Consider the following 15,147-nt stretch of genomic DNA (forward strand, 5'->3'; position numbering starts at 1 on the left):
ATAAAATTTCCTTAAAATTACATATTCTTCTCTTTATGTTGTTTTGATTTACAAGAGTAAATACATGTATTCAGTTGTAAAAATGGTAATTTTGTTATAGGAAAAGCAATGATTCCTAGAGAATGTGATATCATAGCTATCATCTATAGCCTTCAGTAGATTGCCTCTCAAGTCTCTTGATTTTAATACCTGCAGCATTGTAGAAACTACTCTTGTGAGCAGGCACAGGGCTTCCTGAACAGATGGACATATGGACATGAGTGAAGATATTCAAGAAATCACTGATAAGCATGGAAAAAATTTGTATATATTTGAATGTATTTACTGAAATCCCAGATTTCAGTAAATAAAAATCCAGATGGAATATTATCTTGCTGGAAATGATATGTAATTAAGAATATGTGCATGCATGCTAAGTTGCTTCGATCATGTCCAACTCTTTGCAACCCTACGGACTGTACCCCACCATGCTCCTCTGTCCATGGGATTCTCCAGGCAAGAATTCTGGAGTGGGGATCCATGCCGTCCTCCAGGGGATCTTCCTGACCCAGGGATCCAAATGGGGTATCTTGGGTCTCATGGCAGACAGGTTCTTTACCACTAGTGCCACTTGGGAAGCCCCGATGAAGAACATGGTCACTATTAAAATACTTCTCAATATGCATTTATTCCATCTAATATATATGTGGGCATAAAAATTAAAAGGACAAAATCATATATTGAGTTTTACAGTAAAATATTACTTAAAATTCTCATTAACTACAAAAAGAAAAAATGATGTGAACAATATAGTCCCTTAGGACATCCTTTCTCCTGTTACCTAGTTGTTCCTGTAGCTAGTCACAAGGGCCAGTAATTAAACCAAGGGAACAACAGCATGACGACCATAAAATGACTTGCTCCTAGTGGGTAGGGAACTGGTTTGTTGCAACTAGCTACAATGTTGGCTGTTTCTTTCAGATAGTGCTAGGCTTTTAATACGCGTTCCTCATTTGTGATGCAAACCCACTGTTATGAATAGCGTCCATCTGCGCCCACTGGGACTTGCAGTCAAGGGAAAACAATGCAAATGTGCTGATACTTGTGGTGCCTGCTATGCTGTGGGGAATAAATTCCTTTGTCTCTGATCCAGAGGCCTCACATTGTCTCTCAGAAAATTTTTAGCTTAAGAAGTAGGGTAAAAACCTCAGACACTTTACAGTTCAAGATATATTCCTTAAGCAGTTTGAACAAAAGGCTATTTTCAGATTGAAATTGAAGTCTTTGAGTTCACTTCTCAGATAAATCCACACAAACACAAATTGTTATATAAAGTTTAAGCAATGTGTTAGCTTCCTACAACTTCTGTGACTAATTACCACAAACATACAGTGGCTAAAAGAACATAAATTATAGTTCAGTAAGTCAGATTCCAAAATCAGTGTCTCTAGGCTAAGGTCAAATCACTGGCAGTTTGGAGACTCTTGAAGAGGTTTATTTTTTTGCCCTTTCTATTTTCTGGTACCAGTCCTGATCCTTGGGCCATGGCCCTTCTTTAGTAATGAATCATTCCAACCACTGTTTCAGTAGCCATATTTCCTTCTTCTCACACTGACCCTCTGCTTTTCCACTAAAAGGACCCATTGGACTTACCCTGGATAATCCAGAATAATCTTTCCATCCCAACATCCATAACTTATTCACATTTGCCAAGACCTTTTGCCATATATGACACCTTCTCAGGTTCATAGACACAGATAATTTTGTTCAGTTCAGTTCAGTCACTCAGTTGTGTCCGACTCTTTGCAACCCAATGGACTGCAGCACACTAGCCTTCCTTGTTGATCATCAAATCCCAGAACTTGCTCAAACTCATGTCCATCAAGTTGGTAATGCCATCCAACCATTTCATCCCTCTGTTGTCCCCTTCTTTTCCTGCATTCAATCATCTCAGCATCAGGGTTTCTCCAAGGAGTCAGTTCTGCACATCAGATAGCCAAGATATTGAAGTTTCAGCTTCAGCATCAGGCCTTGCAATGAATAGTCAGGACTAATTTCCTTTAGGATTGACTGGTTTGATCTCCTTGCTGTCCAAGGGACTCTCAAGAGTCTTCTCCAACATCACAGTTCAAAAGCATCAATTCTTTGGTGCTCAGCTTTCCTTATGGTCCAACTCTCACAGCTGAAAAAGCTATAGCTTTGACTATGGAACTTTTTCAGCAAAGTAATGTCTCTGCTTTTTAATACACTTTCCAGATTTGTCATAGCTTTTCTTCCAAGGAGCTATGGTGTGATCACTCACCTTGAGCCATATATCTTGGAATGCAAAGTCAAGTGTGCCTTAGGAAGCATCATCACTACGAACAAAGCTAGTGGAGGTTATGGAATTCCAGATGAGCTATTTCAAATCCTAAAAGATGATGCTGTTAAGGTGCTGAACTCAATATGCCAGCAAAATTGTAAAACTCAGAAGTGGCCACAGGACTGGAAAAGTCAGTTTTCATTCCAATACCAAAGAAAGGCAATGCCAAAAAATGTTCAAACTACCTCACAATTGGACTCATCTCATATGCTAGCAAAGTAACGCTCAAAATTCTCCAAGCAAGGCTTCAACAGTACATGAACTGTGAACTTCCAGATGTTCTAGTTGGATTTAGAAAAGGCAGAGAAACCAGAGATCAAATTCCCAACATCTGTTGGAACATTGCAAAAGCAACAGAATTCCAGAAAAACATCTACATTTTCTTCATTGACTATATCAAAGCCTCTGACTGTGTGGATCAAAACAAATTGTGGAAAATTCTTAAAGAGATGGGAATACCAGACCACCTCACCTGCCTCCTGAGAAATCTGTATGCAGGTCAAGAAGTAACAGAACTGGACATGGAACAACAGACTGGTTCCAAATCAGGAAAGGAGTACGTCAAGGTTGTATACTATCATCCTGCTTATTTAACTCACATGCAGAGTACCTTATGTGAAATGCTGGGATGGATGAAGCACAAACTGGAATCACGATTGCAGGGAGAAATATCAATAATCTCAGATGACACCACCCTTAAGGCAGAAAGCGAGGAACTAGAGAGCCTCTTAATGATAGTGAAAAAGGAGAGAAAAAAGTTGGTTTAAAACTCAACATTCAGAAAACTAAGATAATGGCATCCTGTCCCATCACTTCATAGCAAATAGATGGAGAAACAATGGAAACAGTGAGAGATTTTATTTTTGGGGCTCCAAAATCACTGCAGATGGTGACTACAGCCATGAAATTAAGAGACACTTGCTCCTTGGAAGGAAAGCTATGACAAACCTAAACAGCATATTAAAAAGCAGAGACATTACTTTTCTGATAAAGGTCCCTCTACTCAAAGCTCTGGTTTTTCCAGTAGTCACGTATGGATGTGAGAGTTGGACTATAAAGAAAGCTGAGCACCAAATACCTGATGCTTTTTAACTGTGGTATTGGAGAAGACTCTTGAGAGTTTCTTGGACTGCAAGGAAATCAAACCAGTCAGTCTTAAAGGAAATCAGTCCTGAATATTCATTGGAAGGACTGACGCTGATGCTGAAATGCCAATACATTGGCCACCTGCCATGAAGAACTAACTCCTTGGAAAAGACCCTGATGCTGGGAAAGATTGAAAGCAGGAGGAGAAGGGGACGACAGAGGATGAGATGGTTGGATGGCATCACTGACTTGATGTACTTGAGTTTGAGTAAGCTCTGGGAGTTGGCGATGGATAGGGAAGGCTGATGTGCTGCAGTCCATGGGGTCACAAGGAGTCAGGCATGACTGAGCAACTGAATGGAAATGAATTTTCTTTGATTCATGGACCTAACATTCCAGATTCCTATGCAGTACTGCTTTTTATAGCATTGGAATTTACTTGCATTACCATTCAGATCCACGACTGGTATTTTTTTTTTTGCTTTGGCTCCATCTCTTCATTCTTTCTGGAGTTATTTCCCCACTCTTCTCCAGCATATTGGACACCCAATGACCCAGGGAATTTATCTTTCAATTTCATATCTTTTTGCCTTTTCATACTGTTTATGGGGTTCTCAATGGACTACTAAGGTGGTTTGCCATTCCCTTTTCCAGTGGACCACATTTTATCAGAACTCTCCACCATGACCCATCATATTGGGTGGTTCTACATGGCATGGACCATTGAGGGGCCATTTTCTAATCCACCAGAATAGGTTCAAGTATGCTAAGAAGTCTGACAATGGCCCAAAGTTGATCACACAGAAAAATTTTCAAGAGAAATCTTTTGGGGATTCATAGACCTTTCCAGGGAGCCTGAGGATCCAAGAATAAGAAATAGAAGTTTATACTCAGGGACTGTTAATGCATAATTAGGACTTATCTGCATCATATATAATGCAGCATGATTAAGGCAACTGTGATATTCTACCTATTGCAGTACAGATATGATAGACTTTTAACCAGAAGTAAAGGATTTGAATTCTATCCACATTTTTACTTGTGTGTCCTTAATAAGCCTATATAATCCATCTTTCGTATCCTAACTGATTTATCTATTGAAAGGAATCGATACCTCTGATTGAATTTTTGTGATGATTACCTGGGTAAAACACATTATTAATTATAATGTTACATAAATATATAATTTGTATCATGATATTTCAATATCACAATTTAGTTTGTGAAAATGTATTTTTATTTCACATTACATTGTTATGGAAAAAATAATTTATAAATTATCAGTCAATATCTAAAAATTATAACACGTTCTTTAATTTAAAAATTGTTAAGGCCTCTCTTTTCTCATATTTGTAGTGTGGTAACAGTTTAACAGTTGTTTTCTAAAAAGCTTCTATTCTGAGTTAAAAAAAATCATTTTCCAAGATATTCAGAATATATTTAGAAGACAGTAAGATAGAGTATTATATATAAATACTATTTGCAGACTACCCCACATTATAGACTGAATATCTGTGACCTCACCCTCTCCAAAACTCAGATGCTAAAATCCTAACTCCCAGTGTGATATTAGGAGATGATGTCTTTGGGTAGTGATTAGGTCATGCAAGGAGAGCCCTCATGAATGTGATTAGTGCTCTTATAAGAGATCCCAGAGAGATCTCTTTCCCTTTCCATCATGTGGACTGTACAGAAAGATAGTTATCTATAAACCAGGACGAAGGTTTCACCAATCACTGAATCTGCCAGTGCCTTAATCTTGGATTTCCAGCTCTGGAATGGTGAGAAATAAATTTCCACTGTTTGTAAGACACCCAGTCCATAGTATTTTGTTATAATAGCCTGAATGAAGTAAGACACCACACTTTTGAATAAAAAATATTTTGACCTTTGTCCCAAATGTACATTAATGAGAGAAAGTCATGTACATACAGAGATTTTTTTAAAATTTTATTTTATTTTTAAATTTTACATAATTGCATTAGTTTTGCCAAATATCAAAATGAATCCACCACAGGTATACATGTGTTCCCCATCCTGAACCTTCCTCCCTCCTCCCTCCCCATACCAACTCTCTGGGTCGTCCCAGTGCGCCAGCCCCAAGCATCCAGTATCATGCATCGAACCTGGACTGGCAACTCGTTTCATACATGATATTTTACATGTTTCAATGCCATTCTCCCAAATCTTCCCACCCTCTCCCTCTCCCACAGAGTCCATAAGACTGTTCTATACATCAGTGTTTCTTTTGCTGTCTCGTACACAGGGTTATTGTTACCATCTTTCTAAATTCCATATATATGTGTTAGTATACTGTATTGGTGTTTTTCTTTCTGGCTTACTTCACTCTGAATAATAGGCTCCAGTTTCATCCATCTCATTAGAACTGATTCAAATGTATTCTTTTTAATGGCTGAGTAATACTCCATTGTGTATATGTACCATTGCTTTCTTATCCATTCATCTGCTGATGGACATTTAGGTTGCTTCCATGTCCTGGCTATTATAAACAGTGCTGCGATGAACATTGGGGTACACGTGTCTCTTTCCCATCTGGTTTCCTCAGTGTGTATGCCCAGCAGTGGGATTGCTGGATCATAAGGCAGTTCTATTTCCAGTTTTTTAAGGAATCTCCATACTGTTCTCCATAGTGGCTGTACTAGCTTGCATTCCCACCAACAGTGTAAGAGGGTTCCCTTTTCTCCACATCCTTTCCAGCATTTATTACTTGTAGACTTTTGGATCGCAGCCATTCTGACTGGTGTGAAATGGTACCTCATTATCAGAGAAATGCAAATCAAAACATACAGAGATTTTTTGAATTTACCTATTACTTCAGAAAATTCAAGGATATATTCCTCTTTAGTCCTGGGTGTTTTTTGGAAGGACTGATGCCAAAGCTGAAACTCCAATACTTTGGCCACCTCGTGTGAAGAGTTGACTCATTGGAAAAGACTCTGATGCTGGGAGGGATTGGGGGCAGGAGGAGAAGGGGACAACAGAAGATGAGATGGCTCAATGGCATCACCGATTCGATGGACATGAGTTTGGGTGAACTCCGGGAGTTGGTGAACTGAGCGACTGAACTGAACTGAACTGAGTGTGTAGTGCATGCCAGTTAAAGAGAGGAAGCAAGGTTTAGGGAGGATAAAGAAGTTTCTGAAGATCACAAAGTCAGTCAGTTCAGTCATTTGAGTCGCTGAGTCATGTCTGACTCTTTGCGATCCCATGAATTACAGCACTCCAGGCCTCCCTGTCCATCACCAACTCCTGGAGTTCACTCAAACTCACATCCATCGAGTCAGTGATGCCATCCAGCCATCTCATCCTCTGTTGTCCCCTTCTCCTCCTGCCCCCAATCCCTCCCAGCATCAGAGTCTTTTCCAATAAGTCAACTCTTCGCATGAGGTGGCCAAAGTACTGGAGTTTCAGCTTTAGCATCATTCAATCTAAAGAAATCCCAGGGCTAATCTCCTTCAGAATGGACTGGTTGGATTTCCTTGCAGTCCAAGGGACTCTCAAGAGTCTTCTCCAACACCACAGTTCAAAAGAATCAATTCTTCGGTGCTCAGCTTTCTTCACAGTCCAACTCTCACATCCATACATGACCACTGGAAAAACCATAGCTTTGACTAGATGAACCTTTGTTGGCAAAGTAATGTCTCTGCTTTTCAATATGATATCTAGGTTGGTCGTAACTTTCCTTCCAAGGAGTAAGCATCTTTTAATTTCATGGCTGCAGTCACCATCTGCAGTGATTTTGGAGCCCAAAAAAATAAAGTCTGCCACTGTCTCCACTGTTTCCCCATCTATTTCCCATGAAGTGATGGGACCAGATGCCATGATCTTTTCTGAATGTTGAGTTTTAACCAACTTTTTCACTCTCCTCTTTCACTTTCATCAAGAGGCCTTTTAGTTCCTCTTCACTTTCTGCCATAAGGGTGGTATCATCTGCATATCTGAGGTTATTGATATTTCTCCCAGCAATCTTGATTCCAGCTTGTGCTTCTTCCAGCCTAGCATTTCTCATGATGTACTCTGCATACAAGTTAAATAAGCAGGGGGACAATATACAGCCTTGACGTACTCCTTTTCCTATTTGGAACCAGTCTGTTGCCCCATGTCCAGTTCTAACTGTTGCTTCCTGACCTGCGTACAAATTTCTCAAGAGGCAGGTCAGGTGGTCTGGTATTCCCATCTCTTTCAGAATTTTCCACAGTTTATTGTGATCCACACAGTCAAACACTTTGGCATAGTGAATAAAGCAGAAATAGATGTTTCTCTGGAACTCTCTTGCTTTTTCAATGATCCAGCGGATGTTGGCCATTTGGTCTCTGGTTCCTCTGCCTTTTCTAAAACCATCTTGAACAACTGGAAGTTCACGGTTCACATATTGCTGAAGTCTGGCTTGGAGAATTTTGAGTATTATTTTACTAGCATGTGAGATGAGTGCAGTTGTGCAGTAGTTTGAGCATTCTTTGGCATTGCCTTTCTTTGGGATTGGAATAAAAACTGACCTTTTGCTGAGTTTTCCAAATTTGCTGGCAAATTGAGTACAACACTTTCACAGCATTATCTTTCAGGATTTGAAATAGCTCAGCTGGAATTCCATCACCTCCACTAGCTTTGCTCTGACAGAATGTGGTCCACTGGAGAAAGGAATGGCAAACCACTTCAGTATTCTTGCCTTGAGAACCCCATGAACAGTATGAAAAGGCAAAATTATAGGATACTGAAAGAGGAACTCCCCAGGTCAGTAGGTGCCCAGTATGCTACTGGAGATCAGTGGAGAAACAACTCCAGAAAGAATGAAGAGTTGGAGCCAAAGCAAAAACAATACCCAGTTGTGGATGTGACTGGTGATAGAAGCAAGGTCCGATGCTATAAAGACCAATATTGCATAGGGACCTGGTATGTCAGGTCCATGAATCAAGGCAAATTGGAAGTGGTCAAACAAGAGATGGCAAGAGTGAATGTCGACATTCTAGGAATCAGCGAACTAAAATGGACTGGAATGGGTGAATTTAACTCAGATGACCATTATATCTACTACTGCGGGCAGGAATCCCTCAGAAGAAATGGAGTAGCCATCATGGTCAGCAAAAGAGTCCAAAATGCAGTACTTGGATGCAATCTCAAAAACAACAGAATGATCTCTGTTCATTTCCAAGGCAAACCATTCAATATCACAGTAATCCAAGTCTATGCCCCAACCAGTAACGCTGAAGAAGCTGAAGTTGAACAGTTCTATGAAGACCTACAAGACCTTTTAGAACTAACACACAAAAAAGATATCCTTTTCATTATAGGGGACTGGAATGCAAAAGTAGGTAGTCAGGGAACACCTGGAGTAACAGGCAAATTTGACATTGGAGTACAGAATAAAGCAGAGCAAAGACTAATAGAGTTTTGCCAAAAAAATGCACTGGTCATAGCAAACACCCTCTTCTAACAACACCAGAGCAGACTCTACACATGGACATCACCAGATGGCCAACACCGAAATCAGATTGATTATATTTGCAGCCAAAGATGGAGAAGCTCTATACAGTCAACAAAAAAAAGACCAGAACCTGACTGTGGCTCAGATCATGAACTCCTTATTGCCAAATTCAGACTTAAATTGAAGAAAGTAGGGAAAACCACTAGACCATTCAGGTATGACCTAAATCCAATCCCTGATGATTATACAGTGGAAGTGAGAAATAGATTTAACAACTAAATCTGATAGAGAGAGTGCCTGATGAACTATGGACGGAGGTTCCTGACATTCTACAGGAGACAGGGATCAAGACTATCCTCATGGAAAAGAAATGCAAAAAAGCAAAATGGCTTTCTGGGGAGGCCTTACAAATAGCTGTGAAAAGAAGAGAAGCAAAAAGCAAAGGAGAAAAGGAAAGATATAAGCATCTGAATGCAGAGTTCCAAAGAATAGCAAGAAGAGATAAGAAAGCCTTCCTCAGAGATCAATGCAAAGAAATAGAGGAAAACAACAGAATGGGGAAGACTAGAGATCTCTTCAAGAAAGTTAGAGATACCAAGGGAACATTTCATGCAAAGATGAGCTTGATAAAGGACAGAAATGGTATGGACCTAACAGAAGCAGAAAACATTAAGAAGAGGTGGCAAGAATACACAGAAGAACTGTACAAAACAGATCTTCCCAACCCAAATAATCACGATGATGTGATCACTGACCTAGAGCCAGACATCCTGGAATGTGAAGTCAAGTGGGCCTTAGAAAGCATCACTACACAGCAAGTAATGTTATCAAATTGAATATCCAAAACTCATCCTCACTGTATTTCAAAATCTCCTTTTCCCACCAAATTCAACAAAAGTTATAAATGAAATGGACAGAAAAGGAAAGTTAATACAGGTTTAACACAGATAAATGTTTTAAGAGTGGATTCTTAAACATATAGTTTGATATATAGAGAAAAGTTGAAGATGATGAAAATAAAATGCAATAAAATAACCAAACTGTTTTTGAACGGCCATGCTTGTAAATGGTGTCATCTGAGTTCCAGCCATCGCTGAATAACACTTGTGTTATCCAGGCCTTTCCTAATGATTCAAATTCTTAGTTTTTATAAACACTCTTCCCCATTGCTTCTAGCAAATTTGTCTTGAAAGATTTCCATAGCACTGTATACTCAAGGTCTCATGAAACTGACAAGATAATGACAGGGGCAATTTTAAACTGTTAAAAGACTGCTGTATTTGATCTTTTCCAGTGCTGATTTCAGCAAAAGAGGGGAAAGTGTTCATTATGTCAAGAAGAATGTAAAGCACAAAATATGATGCCAGTTTCGGAGACTTTTCCATTCAGATCTTATCCCACCAGATGACAGGAATATGTCAAAATTATAGTGAGGGAAAACGAAGTAAATGTTGGTGGATCTCAAGCTAAGAAAGTCATTACTGTTAACAAGTTTTGCAATTTTATGAATCCTCATTTATATATAATAGTACATGATTTTATATTCGCCAGACAAGATGACAGGGAAAGGGGTATTATTCACCACCATAAAAATGATCTCTGCTTATATGAGGCAGGTTTTCTTCTTTGATTTCAATTTGATTCAGTGTTCAACCTCATGAAAATGCTACAGCAAATAAAATATATTTCCATTGCACAATCATATGTGATTTTGTTTAGACCAGCTGTGAGTAACTTCAGTTTGCAAAAGTAAAATTATTTATTTGCTCAATAATAAACTGCTTGCTATATTGTGAACAACACAAGAGAAGAGGTTAATTTAGAACAGTATTAAGAGGGAAAAAAAATGGTTTAGCAAGGGAAAATGCAAGGTTTAGTCAAAACAGACAATTGGGAACAAATGGCAAGGAGCAAAATACACTAATTGAAAACCAGGCAGGATATTTTCTATTTCTTTCTTCTTTAGTGTACTGATTAAAAAAATAGTTAATTTAGCACACATCACCAGATCTACTCCACAATGGGAGTTTAACCTTGTAATTTTGTCATTTTTCAGAGAAGCAGAGTGTTTAATGAAAGCACCATTATGTTATAAATGCATAATGATGTGTATTGTCGATAAATTGGAGACTACTCAAAACATGACTTTGTAAATGTTGTGTATTTCCATCATTTATCTACCACTTCATGTTTACCAAGTGCTTTACTCTGGTTCAAAAATCTGTTTTTCAAAATCTGTGGAAATATTTTTGTTCAAAGACTATTAGAGCCTACAATGGTGACACTTCTCATGGGTTTATTTTTTTTTAACAGTGTATATCATTTACATTATATAACCACAATTACTTTCAATTATATCGGAAAGTGTTGCAATTTTGCAGCACCAGTAGAACTCTCTGACTCAATGATTATTTATCTACCATCTACTACATGAAGCAAAAATGTACCTGCTGGATCCTTATCTTTTCAAGAATTTTTATAATCTATTGGAAGAAACAGATTCCTCATCATGTGTGTTACAGTAAAATAAGGCCATTGAATCCTAGGTAGCTTCTTGGACCTATACTGATGCAGAATTTCTTGAGGCGTGCCCTCTGGCATTCACTACCACATACAACATGTCCCCAACTTAAGCATCCAGGGAAGAAATAACTACATTGATGACTCATAATAATAAAAGGCAGCATTAGTTGAATATGTGATCTGCATCAAACATGGTGTTAAGCATGTTTATCAAGAATTCACCCTCTGGGGCTTTTCATAACTCCATAAGGCAGCTGTTACAATTACTTCCCATTTTTAGATGAGAAAACTGAGTCTGAGAGAGTCTAAATTGACCAACATTATGTAATTAGATGAGTGGGAGCTGATATTCACATTCATATAGCCTGAATCCAGACTTTTTACTTTTATATAGCAAAATATACTTTCTTTTGATCACACTAGGAAAGCCTCCTCTAGTAACTGTTAGATAAGCACTACTTTAGCTTAGCTATCTTTCTACTATCCTAGTTACAGTAAAGAAGACAAGCAGAGCCAGGATTATTCTATTAGGGAAAAACATAATCCTGATCTACTTCTGTCCATCAGGATTCGTCTCACAGACTTGACTCATGAGGCATCTGAGCCAACAAAAGTAAATAAATTAAACAATCCAAGCAGAACTGCTTAAGCTTTGCCCAGCTTCTATGCACAGTCAGTAGGGCAGCTGTTCCTGTGATGGCCAGGTTCTCTGGGGATACACTGGTTGTGACAACCCATATGATTATGATTGCAGACTTCAGCTGGGCAAAGAGAAAGCATGTTCTGACCAGAGCAAGTGAAGGAGAGAGGGTCATGCATTCAGAGTACTGCAGAATTCTGTAATTTCAAAGTTGGAAAGTCTCTTGAAGTTCACTATCCCTCCATATTAGCAGTGCCTGACCCACTTCAAATGATCATGACGTATCCCAGCACAGCTGAAAGAGGTGAAAGCCTTGTTAAGTGAGCTGGTCAGAATAGTCTAATTATTTTAACTATAATATTGGATTGCCTTTTGCAGTCCAATTGTTATAGATTGCAAAGAAGTGAGTAAAGTTACTATGTGTTGCATGTTGTTATTGTTGTTTAGTTGCTAAGTCGTGTCTAACTCATTGCAACTGCAAGGACTGTAGCCTGCCAGGCTCCTCTGTCCACAGGATTTCCCAGGCAAGAATACTTCAGTGGGTTCCCATTTCCTTCACCAGGGGATCTTCCTGACCCAGGGATCAAACCTGCATCTCCTGCATCGTAGCTGGATTCTTTACCACTGAGCCACCTGGGAAGCCCCATATATTGCACAGGAAGGGGCAGATAAAAGGAAGAAAACACTGACTCAGGTACATCACTTCAATTGGTGTTGAACCTTGCTTTCTCTTGCTTCAATTGCTAATACAATCTTACAGTCCAATCTAGGTGACTAGTCAACTCTAACAAATTTGAAAGCATTATTTTGAGCTCCATTACCGCTTCATTGTATAATTGTGGGCCACAGATACTGACAATCAAACAGCGTTACAATTTTCATTCATGTCATTTTGCCCTTGTCAAGTTTAATGACCTTGACAGAAATTTATCCCCTGCCATTTTCACCCAGTCTCTCAGGTGGGACTTGTATCTTTCCTTCTCTTATTGAGTTTTTCTACTTTAGGTTTAAGTCTTATCTTCAATCCTAGGGCATTTGACTAGAACACCCACCAGGTGAGCCTTCCTAGAAGCTGAACTTTTGTTCTCTGACTCGCAAGTCATTATGTTATTTGTGATCCAGTTTTAATTTGGCTGAGTCTATCATCATGGCTCTCTCACCTCACACTAATTATGGCTTCCATATCCTATTTGCATTACTGAAGCACTTATTGCCACAAGATCACACTGAGTTTCCCCTATGACTAGAACTAATACTTACAATACTTAGGAGGCTTTTCATAATGGCAGATGGTCCTCCTAGGCTCAGTCCTACATTATTCCCCCCACTGATCATCCATCATTTAGGTTTCAACAGGCTTTTCAGTTGTTCTTTTTAAAAATTGATAGTAGGGCATTTCTTACTATTCTTCCTTACTCTAAAAAGGTTTTTTAAAAAATATCCTTCTGGACATAAAAGGAGGATTGAGTCTTATACCAAGGTGAAATATCCCCCCCAAAATATATGACAGCAATAACTTTATTAGTTTAAAATGTGTTTCCAACTTTTTTGGAATAATCTTCTTGTCTTAAGGAAAATCCTTAATCTTATCAGCTAAGAGGTTTTAATAGATGGCTTTTAAGTCCCTGGTATTCTCCAGAAAATAATCTATTTATAAATAAAAGTGGCATTAGGAAGATGGTTGAAGAGGCTTTGCCTGAACTTTCTGTAGTGCATCAGTCTCTGTACACTTAAAGAAATGAACCATCTTTAAATTGTCTAATGGCTTTTAGAGGCACTCTAAAAAAACAACACTTCCTTTCAGTTATTTGATGTACTAAATGTATTTCTGCTTCAGCACTTTCATGTTAAGTGTTTCTTTCTCCCAAATTGTTTTTGTATTTGCATATATATTTCTCTAGCTATAGATACATAGTGCATTTTGCACAATTAAAGAAAAAATATTTTAGACTAGAAAGTTCAAATGAAAGAAGTGTAGTTCCCAGCAACACTTTAGTATGTCTTTTCAAACTGTTTTTTCTAATTCAGAGATTTCATTTATTTCAAATGATCTTTCTTTTTATTACTTTAATTCCATGTTAATAGGGATTAATCTCCAACAACCATTAATAAACCTGTCATTAACAGTTAACTTTGAATGATTATTTTGCTAGTGTGGATACTGTTTTAAGGATTTACATGTAATAATTTATTTAATACTCTCAAGAACCCTTTACAGCAGATGCTATTATTATTTTCATTTTATAAATGAAGAAAGGAAAGAGAAGTTAAATAATATGTACATAGTTGCCTGCTGGAGGAGGAAACTACATCCCAGAGGATGCAGAGATGAAAAAGTCAGGCTTTAAACCTGGTTCTCAGATCAGACCTCATGGCATTAGACTCTGCTCTATTCTTAGGTTAAAAAAAAAAAAAAAATCAAAGAATCTTAGTAACTCACCTAAGACCACTAAGTATCATTTGCTACAATGGGAATTTCAATCCCAGTTTTCCAACTTCAATTCCAACACACCATTTATTTTACTTGTGAAAGTTTTTATAATAAACTGCTTATCATATTATGCCATAAGAAACTATGCACTCCCTGGTATGATCATAGAACTCAGCATTTTAAAATACTTTTATCAAGAAGGACATCAAGAAACCTTTCTAACATTTCCCCCACTACCATCACCACTGATATCCTCAATTGGAAAAGCTCATTGGGGAACATTCTGTTAATCTAGAATCTTTGCAGAAGGATAAGTATGTCTGGATTGGGGCAGGGAAAGAAGGTTCTTTTCCTCTTTAGCTGTTGTGTTCTGAATTGATCTCTCCTTGCTCATAGACAATGTAGGCACCTGAAGCAAAAGGCAGGTAAACTAGGCTTCAGATTGAGTTGAAGCAGAAACAGGATGTGAGAATTAATGAAGGTATTTCATATTTATTTCAAAAACTAAACCATAACTCTCAGAATTCATAGAAAAATTCAACTTAAGAGATCAATGCTGTCACATTTGAGATACTGGCCACAGGATAATTATTTTATATATTTACATATGGAACAACAGACTAGTTCCAAATAGGAAAAAGAGCATGTCAAAGCTGTATATTGTTACCCAGCTTGTTTAACTT

This window comes from Bubalus kerabau, chromosome 7, assembly GCF_029407905.1.
Source record: "Bubalus kerabau isolate K-KA32 ecotype Philippines breed swamp buffalo chromosome 7, PCC_UOA_SB_1v2, whole genome shotgun sequence".
NCBI classification, from domain to species: Eukaryota; Metazoa; Chordata; class Mammalia; order Artiodactyla; family Bovidae; genus Bubalus; species Bubalus kerabau.